Source organism: Caretta caretta, chromosome 1, assembly GCF_965140235.1.
Source record: "Caretta caretta isolate rCarCar2 chromosome 1, rCarCar1.hap1, whole genome shotgun sequence".
Lineage (NCBI taxonomy): Eukaryota > Metazoa > Chordata > Testudines > Cheloniidae > Caretta > Caretta caretta.
In genome coordinates, this window is record NC_134206.1 from 322704393 (window position 1) to 322730423 (window position 26031).

At 43.6% G+C, this 26031-nt stretch overlaps 1 long non-coding RNA gene across 1 annotated transcript; it reads left to right on the top strand.

Annotated features, from left to right (window-relative positions):
- On the top strand, positions 1 to 25921 carry LOC142070933 (uncharacterized). The gene is made up of 3 exons (XR_012666861.1): positions 1 to 65; positions 216 to 312; positions 24804 to 25921. It is a non-coding gene; the product is annotated as an uncharacterized LOC142070933 (long non-coding RNA).
- The last annotated feature ends 110 nt before the right edge of the window (positions 25922 to 26031 follow it).

Below are 26031 nucleotides of genomic sequence, written 5' to 3' on the forward strand. Positions count from 1 at the left end.
GCAGGCTTAGTGTCTAACTTCTGTTTTGGAGGAATTCTCTCCTCCATTAGCATTCTATGGATGGGGTGAGTATAAGGGTTGCTGATTATGTGGGAGTTCAGAATCCTCTATGTATTGATTATCAATAAAGGGTTTTTCATTTACTTAGAATCCTCACCACAGCTCTCTGTGGATTTAATATCCTTCCATTCTCTTGTCTTTATCTAATCTGCCAGGGTTGAAACAATTGCTGAGCATTCAAGAGTAAACTGTTTCTTCAGCCTAGGAAGCATTGAAAGCGCGAATATGAGCTACCATTCAGACACATAACAGGTTAGTGTTTCTTTAAAGAGCATACTTTTCTTTTTTACACAATCTCTATTTCAAAGATATAACAATATGAATTTAGCATCACATGTGTTCAGGTGGGTAGAGCGGATATATCAAACAGGGAAAGGTTTCCCCACTAGTTGTATTAGGTGACCAAAATGAATGTCTACATATGCTACCTACATTTAGAGAGCAATTATCCATCATGCTGAATCATGAGTGGTGTTCAGTTCAACACACAAGAAGCACTCTAGAGTGTGTGTGTGACCACGAGAAGCTGTTTCATTCAGGCTGGAATAAGCCAGCTAGATCTCCTCGGTTCGGTTGTATGCAGCTGGTCTCTCTGGGTGCTTCTCTAATCAACAAGGTTTTGTTTTAAAACAACACCTGGTGTCTGAAGTTTCCAACACCTTGGCTTCCAGTCAGTAAAACGCAGTTACTGAAAGCTCTGATAGAGCTGTGGTTGATAGGAAACATGGAAGCAGCATGGATAATGTTTAAGCACCACCTTCTTCTGTACATGAAGGCTATCAAAGTCCATGTAATAGAGGGGCAAGTAGTTCTGCTACCTACTGTTGCTAGGACCTGAGTGTATCAGAGTATCAAATTCCTTACGGGAAAGAGGAGACAGCCATACACTAATGCTGTAAAGGAACAATGTAAAGCATTCTGTAGTACTACAGAGAAGGAAAGTTTTGGGTGTCACTTGTTCAGACTGAGCATGCAAGAGGGAAAGGAGACCATTGAAGAATTTGATTCACTTTCCTAAAGCTTAAAAGCTGATTCATGTTACAAAGGTAAAGAATCTCTTTCTTCTATAAGCCCCAGAGCTGGAAAGCTGAGGGGGATGGAACTCTGCTTTCCCTTATAGGAGAAAGGGGAAAGTCTAGCTACTGGCAGGCTTAGTTTACATAAATAATCATTTTTCTACCCATACTTCCATATTGTGTGTAGTGCTGTATTATCTGCAGTTCATTTTCCGATTTCATGAACTATAGTGGTCTATTTGTGTAACTGTTAATGAAAGGGCACATGCATTGGGTAGCATATACCCTGTAGAAAGTTTGTTAACTTGAGCTAACAGGAAGGGGATTCTGAATGGGTCCAGGAACCCAAATTCAACAAGCTAAGCTGAGAGGCTTTGTCCAAGAAAGCTGGGGCTCTGTCCTAGAATCTTGCCTTGCTCTGAGTTTCCCACACAGATCCTGTGCTGTATGTAAAGCTCACCTGGCACCAGGGAGGGCGAGTGAAATGGCAGTGACAGACGGATGGTGATGACTTTGCTGACTTTGCAAAACCCGTTCAGACCAATGATGATGGAACTGACTTTGTGGGACCAGACAGCAGCTGAGCAGATAGAGCTAACTTCTCAGAGGCCAGGCCAGGCAAGAGATGAGCTAACGGAGCCAATTCATGAGGCTAGACCAGGTGATGCATGCTTTGCTGCACTGGAAAGGACAGGAGAAGAAGAGCCAACACCGATGCCCATTCAAGTATCACTGAGCCTATTTAGATTTGTGAGTGAAGATTTCAGGTGAGGGGATGTTGTATGGTAAGAGTTCTGGGTGTCAGCAAGCCAGACAGCTGCTAATGGGGACTGTGGAGTTGGCCATGCTCCCACACACTAGGTTTTACTAATTTTTATTTGTTGGAACATAGGTGGTACCTGTGTTTTGCCCAAATAAAAAGTACTTGTGGTATCATATTCCCAAGGGCTTGTGAATGGAGAAGAGCTACCTTTAAAGGTGACGAGGGCATTTATATATTAAGTTCCTAATACCTGGGAGAAAATAAAGTTTTAGCTGGAACTATATGTTTTATCTGGTTTGGAACAGGCCCCTAGACATAGTATGAACCCAGCCCTGGTCACTGCCACCTGGCAGAAGGTTATACCTCCAACGCTGAATAAGGGGTCTTCTTAAGGAAAACAGTATCCTCCCTAAAGCTATGGCCTCTCTCACTGACTCCCTGTAGAGCTTTTGCTTTAGAACCTTCCTCATATTCCCTCCTGCATAGCTTCCTGCTATAGATTTAAAGAAACACGGCATATATATCCCTAAGCAACTGCTCTTGTCATTTGGGAAATTTCAGAGATTCCCCTGTTTCGTAAGCAGACTTTTATGGGATGCAATTGGTGAAAGGCTTCTAAGAGACCGAACTGACACGAGACAAAGCAGTGCAGTTTTGTCAGGCTAATTATGGACCCCGACTCCAGCTGGATGCATTTGGATGAGGCTGAAGTATGGAATCAATCAATGCTGCTGGCAAAAACAAAAAGGCAGGGTCGGCAAACAGTTAACATCTGAGCAAAACTAAAGAAATTGAGAGTAGTGGACAAAGGCAGCACCAAAGCTAAGGAAAACAGCATCTCATTGGAAGGTCCTGCTTAAAGCAAAACACAACATAAACACGTTTTAGTTGTTGTTTATTTGTAGGTAAATTATGGATTTATTTTAGGAGTAAACTTTTCACTGGTGTTGAAAATATCATCCTTTACACAACATACATTTAATTTATGGAATTCATTGCCACACAATGTTACAAAGGCAAAACTCTTACTAAGATTCAACAAGGATCAAATACACATGCATAACCAGGAGAAAATGCAGGTAAGAAGACTAGTTAAGATAAAAATAATAAAGGCTATGAATTCTCAGATTATAAACTGATCAGTGCTGGGGTCAAAGAGGATTTACTTCCCATGACATAATATTGAGCTGCTGTATCGGTGTACTATGAGCCTCCTGCCCTCTCTGAAAGGCTACCAGGCCAGATGAATCATTGATTGTTTTATGATTTGGCAACTCCTGTGCTCTTATAAAAAAAACAACATGTGACAAGGTCAAGAATATGGCCACACTTATGAAAGAGGCTTGCAAGATTGGATGAAACTTCTGGAGTTTGAAAGGGAAAAATAAAAAAGGGGCTTGAGAATGGATATTAATGTCTATAGCAAGAGTAAAACAACAAATAGAAAACTGCAGGCTCAGAAAAATACTGCAGTCAGTAAATTCAGCAAGGAAAAGAGGGTAGAAGTAGATGGGCAATGTGGCTATGTGGGAATCTAGGACAAGAGAATAAGGTGTGCACAGAAATTACTGAAGCTAATGGAAGAAACTGTGAATACAGAGGGGTTGGGGGGCTCCTCAACTGGTGTAAATCATCATAGCTCCAATGGATTTTAAAGGAGCTATGAAGATTTACACCAGCTGGAGATATGGCCCAGAACTGGGATAAAATTAACATCACCGTTCCACCAAGGCCAGCGGGTGATACTCTTCTAGAAAAGCATTATTTGGATGAGTAGATTCAGAATGGGAAAAAATGATCAGAAGCAGCATGCCAGGTTTCAGTCAAGCAAAAAATATCTTCTTTAGCAAGAAAGCAATTTGCTATGGAGTGAAAAAAAATTAAGATGAACTGAACAACACTAGGTCTTTGAACCAAGGGAAAAAATAGTTTAATAAAAATTAAACGGTTCAGATATAGACTAGCAGGTAACAATGAGTGATGGTAGTATGAGGCAAAGAGGCAGAAGAGAACTGGCTTGGAGCTAAACTGAAAGGGAGAGAACAGGCAGAGAGAAGGAGGATAGTGTGCGGTTAAGGGGCTGACCTGGGACATGGGAGATATGGGTTCAACACCTGGCCTTGCCACAGTTCTTGTGTGACCAGGAGAGCCAGGGCATTTTGCCGTCCAGGGTGAAAAATGTTTTCATACAAACCCCAGAAACCAAGCTCACACACACACACACACACACAAAAAGAGCTGGCCAAGTAATAGATGAAAAACAACCAGCCAATCAGAGTTCAGAGGGGAAAAAAAAGGCCGAGCAGCACAGCAGTCTTACCCCCATGAAAGTTAATTCCCAGGACTACTGCCTCTAAAACCAGTCACTTATGCAGCCTTAGTAAAGTCACTTTCCCCCTGTGTACTTCGGTTCCCATTTGTAAAAAGTGGATAATATACACTTCCTTTGTCTGACATACAGGCAAAGACAGTCTCTTACTATATGTTTCGGCCTATTCAATGGATCCTGATCTTAGCTGGGTCCTTCAGATGCTACTATAATACAAATAGTAAATATGAATAACAATCATTCCCCATATGTTAATTACAAGGACTGCAGAGTTTTTAAAGTTGACATGCATGATACTTCAAGTGGTCAGATATTTTCGCTAACTATTACGGCTTGGTGAATTCATTAAAAAAATCTACAAATATTTGTTTGAATATTTTTGCAGCCCTGTGCAGGTTACAATAATAGTTTGAGATTTCTTGCGAAACCAGCCCCTTAACTGAGAGAAAAGGTTGATCACTAATTCACAGAAATTAATATTATCTGAAGGTTTCAGGTCCACAAGATCAGCAGGACCCCCCCCCACACACACAGCCTCCCCTGCACTAATCCTGTCTCAACTGAAAGCAGACTAACCTCTGCCGCCAAGACCAACTACCTAAAGATTCCTGTGTAATAACCATTAAGACAGTAAGCACTTTGGGTCAGGGATCAAGTATTTGTTCTGTGCTTGTGTGGTGCCTAGCATAATGGGGCTTTGATCTCTGACTGGGGCCTTCATGTGCAACTTTAATACAAATAATAATAAATAACAATTATCAACTGTCGAAGTCCACCTGTATTCACACAAGTGAATGATCCCAACCGTGAAAGCCACAATAACTTGATGGGCAGTATATAAGGCCATGTAATCAGTATAACTAAGAGACTAACACCTCACATAGCCAATTAACTGAAGGGAAGGAGGGTGGAGTGGAACAGGACGATACTCTCTTCTGCCTGGGGATATCTTTTATGGGATGTGCTTATTCAGCCATTGGCCAATCCTGGAGCTTCTAAGACAACTTAGACATGACCAATAGCAGTCCCTGTAAAAACGGATGGCTGTTATTTGGTGGTAGGATCTGTGATGCTATATATAAGAACAGCCATACTGGGTCAGACCAAAGGTCCATCTAGCCTAGTATCCAGTCTTCTGACAGTTGCCAACACCAGGTGCCCTGGAGGGAATGAACAGAACACACAATCATCAAGTGATCCATCTCCTGTCACCCATTCCCACAATGACTTCAAGATCTCTTTCTTAAATGGTAACCCCATCATTTTATATGTATATTTAGGATTATGTTTTCCAATGTACATTACTTTGCATTTATCAACACTTAATTCCATGTGCCATTTTGTTGCCCAGTCACCCAGTTTTGTGAGATCCCTTTGTAGCTCTTCGCAGTCTGCTTGGGACTTAACTATCTTGAGTAGCTTTGTGTCATCTGCAAATTTTGCCACCTCACTGTTTACCCCTTTTTCCAGATCATTTATGAGTATGTTGAATAGGTCTGGTCTCAGTTCAGACCCGTGAGGGGACACCACTACTTACCTCTCTCCATTCTGAAAACTGACCATTTATTCCTACTCTTTGTTTCCAATCTTTTAAACAGTTACTGATCCATGAGAGGACCTTCTCTCTTATCCCATGACAGCTTACTTTGCTTAAGAGCCTTTGGTGAGGAACCTTGTCAAAAGCTTTCTGAAAATCTAAGTACACTATATGCACTAGATTCCCCTTGTCCACATGCTTGTTGACCCCCTCAAAGAATTCTAGTAGACTGGCGACATATGATTTCCTTTTACAAAAAACATGTTGACTCTTCCCCAAAAATTATGTTAATCTATGTGTCTGACAATTATTTTTTATTATAGTTTCAACCAGTTTGCCTGGTCCTGAAGTCAGGCTTACTGACCTGTAATTGCTGTGATCACCTCTGGAGCCCTTTTAAAAATTGGTGTCACATTAGCTATCCTCCAGTCATTTGGTATAGAAGCTGATTTAAATGATAGATTACAAACCACAGTTAGTAGTTCTGTAATTTCACATTTGAGTTCCTTCAGAACTCTTGGGTGAATACCATCTGGTCCTGGTGACTTATTCCTGTTTAATTTATCAGTTTGTTCCAAACCCTCCTCTAATGGCACCTCGATCTGGGACAGTGCCTCAGATCTATCACCTAAAAAGAATGGCTCAGGTTTGGGACTCTCCCTCACATCCTCAGCCATGAAGATCAATGCAAAGAATTCATTTAGTTTCTCCGCAATGGCCTTATCACCCTTGAGTGCTCTTTTAGCATCTTGACCGTCCAGTGGCCCCACTGACTGTTTAGCAGGCTTCCTGCTTCTGATGTACTTAAAAAAAATGTGCTATTACTTTTTGAGTCCTTGGCTAACTGTTCTTCAAATTCTTTGTTAGCCTTCCTTATCATATTTTTACACTTCCCTTGCCAGGGTTTATGTTCCTTTCTATTTGCCTCACTAGGATTTAACTCCACTTTTTAAAGAATATCCCTCACACCTTTGGCCTGAAAAGGAAGAAGTACCGGTGATGAGTGGTGGTGCCTACCTTATAATTTTTAGCCCAGTGGTTCAGGTACTCCCTGTGGGAGCCCCAGGTTCAAATCCCAACTCTGCTGAAGCAATTTGAACCAGGTCTCCCCTATCCCACATGAGTGACCTAACCATGAGGCTAGAGAGTCATTGTCACACTTGCTGTCACTGACCCAATGACTATTCCAGTATTTTATACAAAGTGGAACAACTTCATGAGGAGAGAGTGAGAGAATCTCTACCCCAGAATAGCCTGAGAGGGGAGACCCCCGGGTTCGAGTCGCTGCTCCACCGCAGCAATTCAAACCTAGGCCTCCCACACAAACACCCTAACCACTGGACTAAAAGTTATAAGGTGGGCACCGCAACACATCTCTAGCTTGGTGAAACTAGCCCCCACTTCCACGCCAGAGAAAAAATTATTCAGCAAATTCATGTCAAATTCAGGAATAGTTTCAAATCAATTGCAACTGAATTTTTTGGTGAATAAACTAATAAACTTGAATAAAGCCAAAAAGCAAACATTTTCATGGAACTGGAATCCCTCAATATTTTGTGACACAATCAGGGTGACCAAATGTCCCGATTTTATAGGGGCAGTCCTGATTTTTGGATCTTTTTCTTATACAGGCTCCTATTACCCCCCCATCCCCGTCCCGATTTTTCACATTTGCTGTCTGGTCACCCTAGACACAATGGGATGTCCCCAAAATGAAATATGTGCCTCTGCATAGCCAGCTGCCCACTTGGCAGGCTGCAAAAGAGCTGGGGACCCTGGAAACTCTAGCAGCTGCTGACTGAAATTGACATGATTCATGCCAGTGCTATGTCTGCCCACCACTGAATAGTGCCAAAGGAACTTCTCAGGATAACAAAAGTCTGGTCAGTGTCCCAAACTGGCAACATGAGCTTTAGCTGCATCCTCACTGCAAAGTGGGTGGTCTTGGTCACAGAACATGAACTCATACCTATGCACCCGGACGAGCCAGTAAGCCCATGTTCTGAGGGGATGCAGGGATATGTCAGAGGACTGTGTGTGTGGACAGAGGTGGGGGTTGAGCTTAAACATGTTTCAGAGCCCTTGTCACACTACAGTGTAGCCATACCCTCAGTCTGCAGCTTCCAGGGCTTCCAAAGTCCTCAGCTCCGTGGTAGACACCCTTGGCAGGCTCTCAGGGAATCTGGAAGCCCAGGAAGCCCTCAGTCCTTAATAATGTACCTGACAGTCTGAAGGGAAGCCAGGAACCCAGAAGTACCCCAGGGTATGTCTGGGGCTTTGGAACAGTGCAAACTGAATCTGAATAAAATGTCTGCATGAAATTGAGCTTAACATAGCTTTTGAAAAAGGACCCCAAACAGAGTTTTGACTCGGAAAAGGAAGGAATGCTGGACTCCCCATGAAGTGCACCAGGGGCCTTGATATTGGTATCAGTTTTACGTGGAAGGTGCTCAGATACATCCGTGGTGGATGGCAGTATAAAGCAGACAGTAAACCCATTACCATCATCAGTACCTTGCAATGTTAACTTCAAGACTTTTGATACATCAAACTGCATTGCTAAAGACTGCATTTGCTAATTAATCCTTTCCCAAAACACAATTTAAATGTCTGCCTCAAAACCTGTCCAACTTTCCCTGTCTCTAGGTCACCTTGATAGAATGATGTCACATCTTTTTATCTTAATATACACTGAAAAGTTGAAAAGCAACAGCTGACAGATTGTCCACTGAGATCTCCAAAAATCCCCCCTCTGACCTTTTGTGAGGAAATCATTTCAGTCTGTGCAATCCCACTTCTACACTGCAGATACTATTACAGGTTTAACCCTTCTGCTTGTCAGAGTTGGCAGCAACAAGGGCCGGGTTCAGTATCTAGGAGTTCCGTTCCAATAACACAATGCAAAATCGGCTCGAGCCCCCACCCAGTGACCTGGGACAAATATATATACCACACCCCCGGGCGCCTCTAAGAGGCAATACTTCCCCTCTCACAAGCACAGTCTGAGTGTAGCAAAAGCCTTTTAATAACAGAGAGAAACAATGTGGCATTTTGTTGGGAAAACACCAACAGGATTCATAACAGAAACCATGAGCAAAAACCCACCCCAAGCAAATTGGGCCACGTCCTTTCCCTGTGGTTCTTGAGTCCAGCAACCCAAAAGTCACCCAAAGTCCCAAAAGTCCAACAACCCCAAAGTCCAGCAACCCAAAGTCTCCGTCTCTGTCCTTGGTGAGTCCAGAATTCAAAAGTTCTTCTGCAGAGTTTTAACTCCCCCAGCCTGTGTGGAAATGGGGGGGGGGGCACCTTACATGCGCTGACAGCCAACTGCCCTGCCTCTCTGTGGATTTCTGCTGCTGCCTTCACCGCCAGCCACTCCTCTCCACCAGTCATCCTGCGAGCCGCTCCGCCAGCTGCTCCTCTCTGGTAGCCATCCTGCGAGCCGCTCACCAATATATCTTCAGGCCCCCTACTACTTAACACAGTACTCAGTGATTTCAGCTCATAGTAGGGGAGCCCTAGTGCTGGTGCACCACTGGCCCAAAGTGAATTCAGCGCTGCAATCTGTTACCAGACTCCTAGTGGAATCAAAATTAGCTCTGCTATTACACAGTGGAGAGAGGAGGAGGTGCAGTTGGTATTTAGGGCCCTCAGAAGGAGCCCATACCACAAGATACAAATGCTTCTCTCCATTCACTGAGTTTTGGAACCCATGTCCCTTGCCTAGTGAGTGCTACTTAGTTGATGGCGAGTCCCTCCATCATAACAAAAATCCAAGTACAGTTCCACTGTCCTTGATTCACATAATCAGGATAACAACACTTTATTCTTCCTGCCCCAGTAACAGAGAAACTGGGGATCCCACAACAGCCAAAGTGACCATCTAGGCGGGGTGGGTGTGCCTATGCAAATGACATCAGCCCCTGAAGTTCTTTTCCACAACCCACCATAACTCATCACCAGATGTCAGGGTAGAGCTCATCCTGACTCTGCTTACACAGGTGTTACCTTCTTTCCTCTGATCATGCCATCTTCTGTCACCTAATGTCACACTCTTTGCTCCTTTCTTGATTGGTAAGTAAGAAGAATTTGAAACTTTTCTTCATTATATTTTTTAAAGATGTTTCATTTTGTAGCACATTCCACACTAGATTCAGCACTCCTTTCTATTCCTCTCTTTTAGTGCTCTTCCTGATAATTTCCAATCTGGTTTCCATGTTACACATAGCATAGATGCTACTCTCCTTCACATTTTTAGGTTTAGTGTGAGTTTGCTTTTAAAACTTCAGATTTGTCTCACGTCTCTTTTAAATTCATAAATATCCCCATATTGTCTTTCCACAAATATATACATACACCCTGCAAGATCTCCATTGGCTTCATACTAATTTTAGAACCAAGTTTACATTTTTCTTCCTTTTTAAGAGGGAGGATCTTTTTACCCAATTTGACTGTTCCTCTTTTTTTCTTTTCTTTTTTTTTTTCCGGTCTTTCTTCTCCAGATTCAAGATTCATTAGAATCCCTACCCTTAACTTTTCTTTTGTACTGTTAGTGGTAGATTTTTAGGAATCAATTTTGCAAGATGCTAAGTACGTAAGTCCTGATCCACCAAAGCACTTAAGAAATTGTTAAATTTTAAGCCTCTCCATAGTCCCTTTGAAGTCAAGGGAATTTATTCACATGCTTAAAGTTGAACATATGCTTAAGTTCTTTGATGGATCAGCGCTAGAGTGCCCAGCTTTTTGCGGGACTGAGTGTTATATCTGCCCTCCTTATATAAAGCAACTGTGCTCTGGTTGCTATCCCAACCACAAAGGAGCTATCCAGTATATTTACCACAGTACCTCAAACAAATAACCTTGTACAACATTGCAGGGTAATGTACATGGTAGGACACTCTTTCAAAACTCCAGTCTCCACAGCCTTGCCTCTTGAAGTGCTAACCTTTAATGTTAAAGAAAGTAAGAAGGTTATATTAACAGCTAACTAAGCAGGTGTCTGCTCAGCAGCACTTTGAAATACCACCAGCATGGGTAGTCCAGGAATGTAACAAACCATCTTACCTCTCTTCAATGTAGTAATTCCCCCATGCTATTCAACTGCTGATTAAAGATACAGTCCGAGGATTAAAATTAGACTTCCAAGGCCACCGTTTCTGTGGCTGATGGACACACATGAGCATCACATCATCCTCTGGGCTTGCTCTCAATTTTGCAGTTGCAGAAACTTTAAGATCATTGCAATACTGGAAGAAAACACAGAACGGAATGCAACTATGGAGCTGAGCAGGTACCCTGCCACTGTTAAACTTGGCACTGGAGCATATTACTGCCAGAAAAAGTACACATAAAAATCAGAATAAAACTGAAACCTGAGTGGAGTGGGGGTGATCAGTGTTAAAAGGAAGAAGCATGTGGTAAGTGGTGAGCATGAAACTTATATGTGCATCACAATTCTAATAAATGTGGAACATTTCAATACAAAGGCTGATGAATGGTATTAAAAAACCTTCTACATAAATAAAAATAAGTCATCTATTGCCTACAACACTGCATTATTTCCATTTATAAAAGCAGGTGGTTGTTGTACCTCGTGAGTCACCTTTTTGACATGCCAAGAGAAGGAGTGATATTTATCATATGTATAATTATAGGAGTTAGACTGGTAATTGGCTCTCTTTCTCATGCATTAGTTTTATGTAATTATACTTTTATCCAGAATCGTGCTGCAGATTTCACAGAAGCACACTTTTAATTCTTTTTCCAGATCTAGATATTATTTTAAATGTTTCTCAGAGATTTTTTTAACAGAAACTGGAAAATAGAAATATAGCTCTGCAGATTATGGATTTTTATCTCTATTTTTGAAACTATCAATTAGAGAGCAATTAAAAGATACCTGATTATAAACCCAGTCTCAAAAATAGAAAATGATTTTCTTCCCAAATTTTTAAAAATATAAATTAAAACCAACAAATTAAATGAGGAGGGTCAAATTAATATTCTGGAAAAAATCACCTAAAATTCTCTTAAACGACAATTTTTAAAAAAAAAAAACAACTACATGTATTTCTCAGGTGAGCAGGAAAGCAAAGTACTTGTTGCAGCCCTTGAGAACCAAGCCCTCAAACCTGCAAAGCATATTTGAGTGAGTAAATGCACTGGCTTCAATAGAGCTCATATGTTTAAAGTTTCACATGCTGAAACGTTTGCAGGACCGTAGGCTGCTGAGATTTTTGGAAAGAGATTGTGCGTTAAATCAAATATCAGCAGTGACCCAATCTATTACAAAAAGCTATTGAGCTTGCAAGCTTGTTGAAAGATTCTACAGTAGCTTGTTAAAAAAAATGCTCTAAGCAAAACTAAACAGAAAAAAAAATCACTGTAAGGAAAAAGTGTGTAACGCTTCAAATATAATTTTAAATGATTATACTGCAAATAAGCCCTGCCTTCAGTTGCAGCCCAGATTGTAGTGAAAACATCTGTTTGCACAATGTCAGGCTCAGTAAAAATGAGAGAGGAGGCACATTGGGACATGTTATGTTCACAGCAGACATGCAGAGAAGTTAGAGAAAGCCACAAAATACTCTTGTTGGAAGGCTGCAACGTAACACTGCTTTATTGCATGGAATTCTGAACTGTAACACATGAGACCCACAATGCAGAGAGAAACAAAGCAAGCTGCTCCCTGTGGGTTCACTGTACTACACCTACACTGCAGCTGAGAGCAAGCCTCCCAGTCTGGCTACACAGACTTGCTCTAGCGTCCCTCAAGCTAGCACACTAAAAATATCAGCATGGACATTGCAGCACAGGTAGTGGCTCAAGCTAGCCACCCAAGCTCAGACCAGGGGAGGGGCAGGCTTGGACTTGAGGGCGAGCCCAAGTCCTCCCCTTCCTCCCCCTCCAAAGATGCAATGTATAATTTTAGCTTGCTAGCTCAAGCAAAACTAGTGCGAGTCTGTCTACTCAGGCTGAGAGGCACGGTTCCAACTGCAGTGTAGACCTCCCCTTTGGCAGAGAAGCACAACTTACCCTACCTTCCTTTATGCTGGTTCTTTGCACACTGACTGCTGAGACCCCCAGATTACACACTTTCCTACAGAGCCCCCCAGAGCCTGCAAGCAAGATCAGGAAAACCCCCATCGGATTTAAAGTGATCGCTTACCATTTTAATGCAGTTTTCAATACACCACAGAGGCTTAGTAAAATTTATAGAGAACACAGTTCTCTGTTCAACTTCTTTGATGCTGTTCTAAATAAAGCTACTTCCTTTCTGTACATCAGCACTCAAACTCTCAGCCTCAGCAGCATACCTTTTCAACAATGAAGACTTCATCAGAGAGCCAGGATCAGACTAGAATACAATGGAAAACAAAGGGTGTTCATGAAACCAGTTTTGTCTAGTCAATTAATTTCTGTTCAGGCTATAAAATTGAAAACTTTTTAAAATACTATCTATTCTCTTCAGAAGATGCCTATAAAAGCACGACTATGGTTATCAGCTGTTTCAACAGATAACGACCCTGCGTTGCATACGAGAATCTGAGGATTTTCTGGACAAAAGTCAGGATATGCTTCTACGGGCACAAAGCTCTAAAGATTTAGAGCAGGTTGCAGAGCGGAGCCAAGAGGCCAGTGAAGAAGCTTGACCTCCAGAAGAAGAAGGGGGAATGTCTGGGTTCCAGCAACGCAGACACAGGTAACTAACCGCTTTCATGTTCTCTCCACAGGTACCATTGTGGAGAGTGCACCAGATGATATGTCTGGGGGGAGAAAGCAAAAGGAGACTCCGCTGGTTGGAAGGCATGAGATGCACTGTCCTGAGATTGGGGGTTCCATGACCACCGCACCCAAGAGAAGGAGGCGGGTGGTGGTGGTCGGGGACTCTCTCCTCCGGGGGACTGAGTCATCTATCTGCCGCCCTGACCGGGAAAACCGAGAAGTCTGCTGCTTGCCAGGGACTAAGATTCGCGATGTGACGGAGAGACTGCCGAGACTCATCAAGCCCTCGGATCGCTACCCCTTCCTGCTTCTCCACGTGGGCACCAATGATACTGCCAAGAATGACCTTGAGCAGATCACTGCGGACTACGTGGCTCTGGGAAGAAGGATAAAGGAGTTTCAGGCGCAAGTGGTGTTCTCGTCCATCCTCCCCGTGGAAGGAAAAGGCCTGGGTAGGGACCGTCGAATCGTGGAAGTCAACGAATGGCTACGCAGGTGGTGTCGGAGAGAAGGCTTTGGATTCTTTGACCATGGGATAGTGTTCCATGAAGGAGGAGTGCTGGGCAGAGACGGGCTCCATCTTACGAAGAGAGGGAAGAGCATCTTTGCAAGCAGGCTGGCTAACCTAGTGAGGAGGGCTTTAAACTAGGTTCACCGGGGGAAGGAGACCAAAGCCCTGAGGTAAGTGGGAAAGCAGGATACCGGGAGGAAGTGCAGGCAGGAACGTCTGTGAGGGGAGGGCTCCTGCCTCATACTGAGAATGAGGGGCGATCAGCAGGTTATCTCAAGTGCTTATATACAAATGCACAAAGCCTTGGAAACAAGCAGGGAGAACTGGAGGTCCTGGTGATGTCAAGGAATTATGACGTGACTGGAATAACAGAGACTTGGTGGGATAACTCACATGACTGGAGTACTGTCATGGATGGTTATAAACTGTTCAGGAAGGACAGGCAGGGCAGAAAAGGTGGGGGAGTAGCACTGTATGTAAGGGAGCAGTATGACTGCGCAGAGCTCCGGTACGAAACTGCAGAAAAACCTGAGTGTCTCTGGATTAAGTTTAGAAGTGTGAGCAACAAGAGTGATGTAGTGGTGGGAGTCTGCTATAGACCACCGGACCAGGGGGATGAGGTGGATGAGGCTTTCTTCCGGCAACTCGCAGAAGCTACTAGATCGCACGCCCTGGTTCTCATGGGTGACTTTAATTTTCCTGATATCTGCTGAGAGAGCAATACAGCGGTGCATAGACAATTCAGGAAGTTTTTGGAAAGCGTAGGGGACAATTTCCTGGTGCAAGTGCTAGAGGAGCCAACTGGGGGGGAGCTTTTCTTGACCTGCTGCTCACAAACTGGGAAGAATTAGTGGGGGCAGCAAAAGTGGATGGGTGGGAGGCAGTGACCATGAGTTGGTTGAGTTCAGGGTCCTCACACAGGGAAGAAAGGTAAGCAGCAGGATACGGACCCTGGACTTCAGGAAAGCAGACTTCGACTCCCTCAGGGAATGGATGGGTAGGATCCCCTGGGGGACTAACATGAAGGGGAAAGGAGTCCAGGAGAGCTGGCTGTATTTCAAGGAATCCCTGTTGAGGTTACAGGGACAAACCATCCCGATGAGTCGAAAGAATAGTAAATATGGCAGGCGACCAGCTTGGCTTAACGGTGAAATCCTAGCGGATCTTAAACATAAAAAAGAAGCTTACAAGAAGTGGAAGGTTGGACATATGGTCAGGAAAGAGTATAAAAATATTGCTCGGGCGTGTAGGAATGAAATCAGGAGGGCCAAATCGCACCTGGAGCTGCAGCTAGCAAGAGATGTCAAGAGTAACAAGAAGGGTTTCTTCAGGTATGTTGGTAACAAGAAGAAAGCCAAGGAAAGTGTGGGCCCCTTACTGAATGAGGGCGGCAACCTAGTGACAGAGGATGTGGAAAAAGCTAATGTACTCAATGCTTTTTTTGCCTCTGTCTTCACTAACAAGGTCAGCTCCCAGACTGCTGCACTGGGCATCACAACATGGGGAGTAGATGGCCAGCCCTCTGTGGAGAAAGAGGTGGTTAGGGACTATTTAGAAAAGCTGGATGTGCACAAGTCCATGGGGCCGGACAAGTTGCATCCGAGAGTTCTAAAGGAATTGGCGGCTGTGATTGCAGAGCCATTGGCCATAATCTTTGAAAACTAGTGGTGAACGGGGGAAGTCCCAGATGACTGGAAAAAGGCTAATGTAGTGCCAATCTTTAAAAAAGGGAAGAAGGAGGATCCTGGGAACTACAGGCCAGTCAGCCTCACTTCAGTCCCTGGAAAAATCATGGAGCAGGTCCTCAAAGAATCAATCCTGAAGCACATACATGAGAGGAAAGTGATCAGGAACAGTCAGCATGGATTCACCAAGGGAAGGTCATGCCTGACTAATCTAATCGCCTTCTATGATGAGATTACTGGTTCTGTGGATGAAGGGAAAGCAGTGGATGTATTGTTTCTTGACTTTAGCAAAGCTTTTGACACGGTCTCCCACAGTATTCTTGTCAGCAAGTTAAGGAAGTATGGGCTGGAAGAATGCACTATAAGGTGGGTAGAAAGCTGGCTAGATTGTCGGGCTCAACGAGTAGTGATCAATGGCTCCATGTCTAGTTGGCAGCCGGTGTCAAGTGGAGAGCCCCAGGGGTCGGTCCTGGGGCCGGTTTTGTTCAATATCTTCATAAATGATCTGGAGGATGGTGTGGATTGCACTCTCAGCAAATTTGCGGATGATAGTAAACTAGGAGGAGTGGTAGATACGCTGGAGGGCAGGGATAGGATACAGAGGGACCTAGACAAATTGGAGGATTGGGCCAAAAGAAATCTGATGAGGTTCAATAAGGATAAGTGCAGGGTCCTGCACTTAGGACGGAAGAACCCAATGCACAGCTACAGACTAGGGACCGAATGGCTAGGCAGCAGTTCTGCGGAAAAGGATCTAGGGGTGACAGTGGACGAGAAGCTGGATATGAGTCAGCAGTGTGCCCTTGTTGCCAAGAAGGCCAATGGCATTTTGGGATGTATAAGTAGGGGCATAGTGAGCAGATCGAGGGACGTGATTGTTCCCCTCTATTCGACATTGGTGAGGCCTCATCTGGAGTACGGTGTCCAGTTTTGGGCCCCACTCTACAAGAAGGATGTGGATAAATTGGAGAGAGTCCAGCGAAGGGCAACTAAAATGATTAGGGGTCTGGAACACATGAGTTATGAGGAGAGGCTGAGGGAGCTGGGATTGTTTAGCCTGCGGAAGAGAAGAATGAGGGGGGATTTGATAGCTGCTTTCAACTACCTGAGAGGTGGTTCCAGAGAGGATGGTTCTAGACTATTCTCAGTGGTAGAAGAGGACAGGAGAAGGAGTAATGGTCTCAAGTTGCAGTGGGGGAGGTTTAGGTTGGATATTAGGAAAAACTTTTTCACTAAGAGGGTGGTGAAACACTGGAATGCGTTACCTAGGGAGGTGGTAGAATCTCCTTCCTTAGAAGTTTTTAAGATCAGGCTTGACAAAGCCCTGGCTGGGATGATTTAATTGGGGATTGGTCCTGCTTTGAGCAGGGGGTTGGACTAGATGACCTCCTGAGGTCCCTTCCAACCCTGATATTCTATGATTCTATGATCTGGTTGCCATTTCAGGAGAACAAAGTCTATTTTGAAATACAAATTCATGACATCTCATATCTTCACATACTGAATCCACTGGGACCACCAACTCCACTGAAGTCAATAGCAAATTTGTATGATTTCAATGGGGAGAAGATCTAGGTCTTGATATTGTACATTTACTTTTGTGTGTCATCTGTAGAGTTGAAAATATTTAGTTTGATGATTGTATATTCTGTCTTATATTAACATTTACAAGGGCATTTGTAGTTACTCACATAGAAATATTAGGATAATTCCAAATATTAAATCAACAACAAATATTCTACTTACAGGAGAGGAGGAGTAACTATCACAAGTGGAGCAGTATTATTTGTTAAAGACATTTTGGGGAGATTTTCAAAGAGACCAATGGGTGTTATGCATTTGACTTTCAGTGAGAGCAGGGCCCCTACCTGCCCTTTATATCTTTGAAAATTGTAAGGGATATTCTTCCTCTGATATATGTCAATAACTCCCAGGAACACTAATATAAGTGACCTGGATACGTTTAGAGATGAATACCCCCTATTTTATGAAATGTAGAATTGAAACAGGCCTATAGTCACTATATAAATGGTACTTGGCATTCTTTGACCTTGAGGATACAATTTGCTAAAAAAAATTCCCCACTCTTGCCACCAGTGGTTGAGTAACCAAATGGTAGACAGGTGGAAACATTAGCATAGGCACAGCCCCCGAGGCTGCTGGAATTTTAAGCAGACCTTGCTGTGAACAGGGTACAGCCAACACAGTGCTTCCAACACCAGTGAATGCTTTGAGTCCTGTGTACACTAATGCTTCCAGTGATGGAGCTGAACTGGTGATATCAACAGTGAGAAATTCTAGAAATCACATCTTTGCAGCAATATGGCTGTTAAGTGTCAGGGCCAGTAAGAAACTGTGCAATTTTGCTCGTAAATGCAGGATTTTAATATCATTACATTTTGATGGTATAGGTTAAGTGCCAAAACAAGTTCAGGGTCATTTTTCTGTTGTAACAGATTCTTTTTTATTAGCTATAATATGTTAATTGAGCTTCTCTGTAATTATTTAAATTTGTCGTATTAATGGAAACGTTAGGTTCGCTTAGCTTGGAATCTGAGCCTCTCACCCCTTCTGCTGCTGCTGATCTCATGGGGATATGAGCGCAGCACGCAGGAAGATTGCAGAAGCCCAGCTCCGCACCAGCACTTGCACCTCCCTGTTTTCTTCACTTGGTCAGACACACGTCTGCTCTGGCAGGGTCTGAGAATGAAAGGGTGGGGGGGGGGCGCTGGGGACAAAGGCAGCCTATACCTCTCTTTCCGAATGGCTGTGTCTATACTGCTACCAGTGTTTTCAGAAGCTTGCAGGAGTGCCAGCGATCTGCTCTGCATTCCCAATGAGCCTGGGCACAGCTTTGGGTACCAAAGGGATTTTCACTGAAGCTTTTCAGTTGTGCTGAAATTCTCTGGAGTACTCTGAGGCCTGAGCACTCACTGAGGACAAGTCTACCATAGGGGTAAGGGGCTGGCAGTTAATCAGGGTTTTCAAAATTGCTCCTGGGCCTCCACATGGTCAGCCAGAGGCTCTTAACTTAATTGTGTAAGTGGCATTCCTAAGAAATTTGGTGCAGCGTAATCTACACAGGCACCAGCCACTCATTAGTTGCACAGCACAACACAGATGAAGCAACACCTCCCCAAATTGATCAAATGCCCCACCCACCCCCACGAGTACAAGTGCTGCAGAGAAAATGGGAGGAGGAACAGAAGAGCAGAAGTGCTTCTGATACCCAGAGAGAGAGTGGGAACAAACAGCTCTAAAACACAGCTCTTAATCTTTTCAGCTAAGACCTTCCACAACTCACCCCTTCTCAGTAACCATGGTCAACACCGCCATCTTCCCTTTCATTCAGGCCAATAATCTGGGCATTGTCTTCACTTCAGCCTTCTCTTTAGATCAGTGGTTCCCAAACTTGTTCCGCCGCTTGTGCAGGGAAAGCCCCAGGCAGGCTGGGCCGATTTGTTTACCTACCGCAGCTTCGGCCGATCACAGTTCCCAGTGGCCGCGGTTTGCTGCTCCAGGACAATGGGAGCTGCTGGAAGCAGCGCGGGCCAAGGGATGTACTGGCCACCGCTTCCAGCAGCTCCCGTTGGCCTGGAACAGCGAACCACGGGCCACTGGGAGCTGCGATCGGCCGAACCTGCGGACGGGGCAGGTAAACAAACCAGCCCGACCCGCTAGGGGCTTTTGCCGAACAAGCGGCGGAACAAGTTTGGGAACAACTGCTTTAGATCATCACACCCTCACTATATCTAAATCTTGCAAGTTCTTCCTGCACAACATCTCTAAGATTCAGGCTTTCCTCTCCATCCACACAGTTAAAAATTGTCCAGGCTCTCATTATCTCACATCTCAAATATTGCAACATCCTCTTCTCTGGCCTTGACAAATCCCATCTTGTTCCACTTGTATTCTTTCAACATGCCACAGCAAAGATAATTTTCTTGCCTTGTTGCTTGCCGTATACAGAAATTATAAGCTTTTTGTGGCAGGGACCATCTTTTTATGATGTGTTTGTACAATTCCATGCACAATAGGACTCTGGTCCATACTGGGCTCCCACAATGCAAATAAATAAAATAAAATAATAATAAAAACAGCTGATCAAGTGGCTTTACAGCTAAGTCAGGGCAGGAAGAGTCAGGAGATTCACAAAGGCAAGGATGGGAGAGGGAATTGGGTCTGTCATTTCTAGATGAGGGTAAATTTTAATCTTTGTGCATAGGCAGAAAGGCACCAATGTCCTCCAAACAGCATCTATAAACCAAGGAGCCCCATTCTTGCCTTCAGTGAGGAACATTTCATCCCAGTAAATGCTTACTCCATTGTGTGATGAGCCGAGCTGAAGAAGGTCACACACACAGGAGTCACATCCTATCGGTTGCAGTAAGGTCATCACTGCCTTGAGCATACCAGCTACTGAGTCCTCCTAGAGGATCATTGGAGACATCACTGGAAGCAGACAAGTCAGCTGTCTCTCACTAGTTAGATGACTTTCTTAATGCCATGGTGAGGAAGGCTCCCCAATATATAACTTTATACATGCAGAGAAAGAGACAATTTAATAGCATGCAGGGATTCCATGAGGCAGCCCACTTCCCATCCATGCTAGGTGGAGAAGGTGGTTGAAGGATGAACAATATTCCCTACAGAAGTAGGATGCACATGTATTTCATGAACATGATGTTTGAGAGAGAGAGAGAGAGAGATCATCAGCTGCGGTTTATCACTGTTGTGGCCAGATTTTCCAATCATACCATTGCTCCCACGTGCCAGCCAGTCACCCCTGTTTTTACTGATTGAGAGTGGAGCCATCAAGTTCACCTTCGGCCCCGAAAAGTAGATCAAAAGCCCCGGGGAACAGGGAGGCAAGAAGCCACAGGGGGAGCCCTGGAGCCTGTGATGCAGCCAGATTCTCAGCAGGGAACTGCCGGCAGAGCTGAGAGACCAGGCTCTCAATTCCCCACACTGCCCCTCTGAGGTCAGTGGAAGAACTCCTGGTGATGATACACATCACTGACCCAAAGAGTGTAGTGTGGACATGCACCACTGCAGTAACTGCTGTGGTGGTTTTAAGTCGACCTAATATAGACCAAATTAGGTTTGTAGTGTAGTGTAGACATACCCAGAGACCTAAGCCTGATTACCATGTCATACACACCATTGAAAGTCCTTTTAACCCATTATTAAAGATATAAAAAAGAAGGAAAAACAGCTAAAGCATTTGAAATGCAAAGTATTAGATTAACCCTTTCATTTTAACAGCATCCCTGGTTCCCTTTCCTGTTACCTGTGAGAGTTTTTAGAAAGGAAGAAATGGTCTTAAAGGTGGTCACTGTCATTTGGAGGAAAAGAAAAGAAGTTAGTTGAGATGGACTGGTATTGCTGCTGCTGTTATTAAACTCCAATCCCGTTTCCCCTAGGACAAAACAAGACATGTAAACACAACTGAGGAGGGGAAAAAACAGCAAAGATAGAAAATTGAGCTTCTATCTCTGTTGTGGACTCTCACTTGCAGTCTGAGTGCTGGAAAAAACACAAAACAGGGCACAGCACTTGGTCTTATCAGCCACTCCGAGACCTAGCAACCTCATACCAGCATTGGACAGTTTAGGTCATTGCTTTTAAGTTGCCTCTCTGATCACAAGCTTAGAGCAGTGTTGCAATATATTCAGTCTTGGCCATCCAAGCCAGACTCTTATTAGACAGAAGGAAAAAAAAGATAGCAAAGAGTAGAAATAAGGTAGGGAAGGGAAAGAAGATGCAAGTGGGAAGAACACAAAGTCTTATATCTTGGTATTCAGCCAAAGCTGGTAGAGGTGGCCATGTCATATGGTTCCCTCTTTCTGGCCTGGTCTGGTCAGGGCACCTCTCAGGATCAAAATGACAAAAGTCCAGTGGGTCTCAGGAGATAGGGTAGATGGTAACCATGATGCTGAAGCTCCTCCAGTAGTCAATTTTTGTCCCCAAAGTCTCTTTCTTAAGGACCCCCCACAAAAAAAAACTATAAGGGAGTGCAGGTTAGAATAGCCCATCCCTTCATTATTTTGTCCACCAATTAGGACTAATTTCCAGCTATTCAATTTTGGTTTATGGATTTTCAGTCTCACACTATGCTAGTTTACCAGTCATAATCTTAATACAGTCCTTGAATTGTATCAATAGAGCTTTTTGTTTGAACTAAATCAGTCTCTCTCTCTCTCTTTTGTACCATTTCCCATCAACACTGGTTATTATGTGACATCTTATCAACTTTCACTTACCCTGACTGTGAGCTCAACTGTGAAAAGTAAATTTGTGGGCCTAATTATTACAAAATCATGCACATGATGGTGGAAAGCTCATTCTGTCTAATATTGCCTCCTTGAGAACCAGACTTAACATCTCCGTAGTGAATCCTTATACAAGGATACACTACTGGTATAACAGTACACTTAAACCTGCCAGAATGGTTATAGAAAGATCATCTGGTCTTCTCAAAATGAGATGTAGGTGTCTTCATCAGACTCATGACACATTACAATAAATCTGTACCTATAAAGATTAACAGGGTATCCCCTTTTCATGTTGTATGGAGTACCCTAGCCTGGGAACACATGCATCATGAATTAATGAATGCTGCTAACAAGGGTGAAAATGAGAGGGGGCTGTGGGTTCAGCAAGAGGAAGTGGTGCAAGAATGAAAACCAGGCGGTGGAGCTGGGAACTAAAGCTAGCACCCAAGTGAGCTGAACATCAGGGCTCCCAGGGCAGACTGATTGCTACTAATTCCGTTCATGAGCAGCGAGAAGGGTTGTACACAGTGAAATTAGTCTCACACCCTCAGGTACAGGGTTGCAGAATGTAGTGTTTATAGAACAGCCTGGTGTCTACGGTCAAAGAAAACAGTTGGCATGACAGTGCGATATCAACGTGTTCACAAGAGGAGTGGGATGGGAACGCAGCTACAGCCTCGGTGCTTTTGCTTTTTTTGCTTGCTTGTCCCTGTCATAGGAGCAGCCTTTTCAGAGGGCTCTGTATTCTGGGTATTACAGTGAGGCATATTGCCACAAGTAGATACAGGGCAGCTCTTGCTAGCCCTCTTCTGTTGAAGGCAGAGCACTGTGCTGTTCATGGTCATAGGGCTGTGGGTCGTAGCTGTCAGATGGTTGGGGTCATGTCAGACTTGGGGTTGGGAAGGTAAAGGCACACACTGGTAAAGGCACACTCAAATATTAATGGTCCAGAGTTGGGCAAATATGAAATAACTGCTGAAATAACTTACCTTCCATCATGATTTTGAAGGTGTGATTCTTTTACTTTTTCTTTAAATAAAGTTCTTCCTTTAAGAATCTGTTTGATTTTCAGTGTCCTAGAGACAAAGGGTCTGGTCGGTACTCACATTATTCTCAAGCCACCCCAGGAAAGGGGATGAAGGGACTTGGGGAATATTTTGGAGAAATGGGGACTCCAGGTGGCCCTTTTCCTGAATTTTGGTCTAAATCACTTGGTGGTGGCAGCAATGCTGTCCAAGGACAAGGAAAGGATTTGTGCCTTGCAAAAGTTTTAACCTAAGCTGGTAGAAATAAGCTTAGGGGGTCTTTCATGCGGGTCCCCACATCTGTACACCAGAGTTCAGAGTGGGGAGGGAACCCTGACAGCATCATTAGAGATTTTTAAGAGCAGGTTAGAAAAAAACCTGTCAGGGATGATCTAGATAATACTTAGTCCTGCCATGAGTGCAGGGGACTGGACTAGATGACCTCGAGGTCCCTTCCAGTTCTATGATTCTATGATTCTAAGACAGAACCAAACACTGTGAATAAATAATTCAGTACCATTCTACTAGAACCTACTCAAAAGGAATGAGTGTGGACACTCCGACCCAATCTCATCCAAGCTCAGCAATCCAGTTAAGCTGGTAAATATCAACATCATGGTGTCCAAAGCAAGTGACCTAGCATATCAGGTGGCTTTTCAATACCCTGGGAATCATTCACAGGACACAGACCTGAAACACAGCACTTTTCCTGACATTTTTACAAAACAGTAAGTCTTAGAGGAGATATGAGTTGCCACCTGCATTGCTGATCCATTCCCTAGTGAAAGAGAGTGATAAGCATTGGGACCCATACAAACCGAGATGCTCAGCATCTTTTCTGAGGAAGCTGCATTCTACTTTAAAACATGCCATAGTCCAGCCACTACTTAAACCATAGCTTACTGCTACCTACCTCTTCCACTACTGCCCATTATGTGAACTTCCAGTCTGGAGAAAGTTAACTGAGAAGTTCCCCAAAGATTATTTCCTACTTCATCTAGATACAGGCAGTATCCTAGAACCCATCTCAGCCATGCTTTAGACCAGGGCATGCAACAGACATAGTGGTAGTAGAATAGTATTGAATTATTTATTCACAGAGTTTGGTTCAATGTCTATGCATCCGATGAAGTGAGCTGTAGCTCACGAAAGCTTATGCTCAAATAAATTTGTTAGTCTCTAAGGTGCCACAAGTACTCCTTTTCTTTTTGCAAATACAGACTAACATGGCTGCTACTCTGAAACCTGTCTATGCAAAGCCACTCAAGGGTTCATTACTGAGCATGAGTTCAATATAAGAATATAATGGTGGAGGAACTGATGGATGATCCCTCACAAAGAACCTTGTTCATGTGGCTGGAACTCTCTGATACAATTGCCAGGGTGGCTGCTGTTTTTCCTCTGAAATGGGGTGGAGGGTAGGGGAGCAGTGTTGACATTGCTTCAATCATCTCTCTCAGACCACACTGACAGCGTCATGATGGGTACTCCTCTGTCTCCAGAGTCCTTGGTTATGTAGTCCCACAGGAATCCATCCTCTCTCCAATTGTGTTCAACATCTATGTGAAGCCACTGGTGGTGGGCGGAAAGAGGGGGGGGCTGATACAGCAAGGACTAAAATGTCAACAATATGCAGATGGCAATGAGAGCTGAAGGTGTTTAGCACTTTTGAAATTCAGGCCATTTATTTAGGTGCCTAACTTCTTGAAAATTTGACGTAAAGTTTAAGTACCATAGGGTTGGCACTGGTGAAACTACTGAACAACAACAAGGAAGGAAGACAAGATAGGAAGAGGAGGATTAGGAAATTAATGAAAGTGATGGACACTGCATGAACTGATACACGTTTTATTTTTTGGTGCTTCTCATCACAACAGATCAACAACAGTGCAAAAGTCAGCTGAAAGGATCAGCCATAAGGGATGCCAGAATGAGCTCAAATGGACATCTCAATAAACAAATTCAGGTATCATCAGTACTCCCTGGAGAATATGACATTGTTAGCATTACAGACATTGCAAGAGGGTTAAATGAATTGAGCTTCAGTTTCAGAAATATGGACCCAGCCACAACTCCCGCAGAGGACACTGGAAGCTGCAGGTGCAAAACTCCTCTGAAAGTCAGGCCCATTATTTTTGACTGCTAATAGTAAATATGATTAAATATCTTCAGTATGACATAAAATATTTCTGAGGCTCATTTTAACAAATAAAAATGTAGGGCTAAATTTTATAATTGTACTATAAGAATTGATGTAAACCTTGATTTCATTCTGCCAGCCACCCTTTTTGAATAACAGAAAGGAATGACTGTCTGAGACTGGGATCCTGTTTCCCACATGCATTACAATTAGGACCAGTTATAAAAAGACAGGATTTTGTATTGTGTCTCTGATAAATAGATTAGAGAAATGTTGAGGGCCTGAAGCCCCAATGTGAATTGTTTTAGTTATAAGATTTAGCAAGGTTTAATTTACAATGTATTCTGTATACCTTTGAAGGTTTCTGTGAGAGACTGTTTGTGTGAATGAGGAATGCATGCATCAGGAAAAGATAAGGTGTAAAAGCCATCACAAATGTCCAGATGGTCAAGAAAAAGTGAGAGACTTGGAAACAGCAGGAGACAATCAGAAAATATCCATTGTATCCATGTTAAACATGTTAGCAGCACTGAATACCTCAGAGGTGAGGCAGGCACCCTGAAGGTGAGACAACAAATAAATGATAACAGCAGAAAACCCCAAGATTAACACCACTGAAGGACTAATGATTACAGGATGACATTGCAAAATGCATGGACTCAAATGGGAATTTACAACTATAAAGATGGGGTGTTTTGCCATGGAACTCTGGATTCAGTCCTGCAAAGCCTCGGAGCATCGGATTGTGACCAGAGCCCTGCTCCTCACTCATGCTCAATCTAACTGGCCATTAGATTGATTTGAGCTCCAACAGACTGGTAACTATAAAGACCATCTGCAGGACGCGCGTGCGTGTGTGTGTATGTATGTTGTGGGACTGAAAAGCATATGCTAACTGTTGTATTTACAATAAATGTGACATTTTGTCTTATCCCTCTTATAAGATCCTCTTGGTATTATTTTAT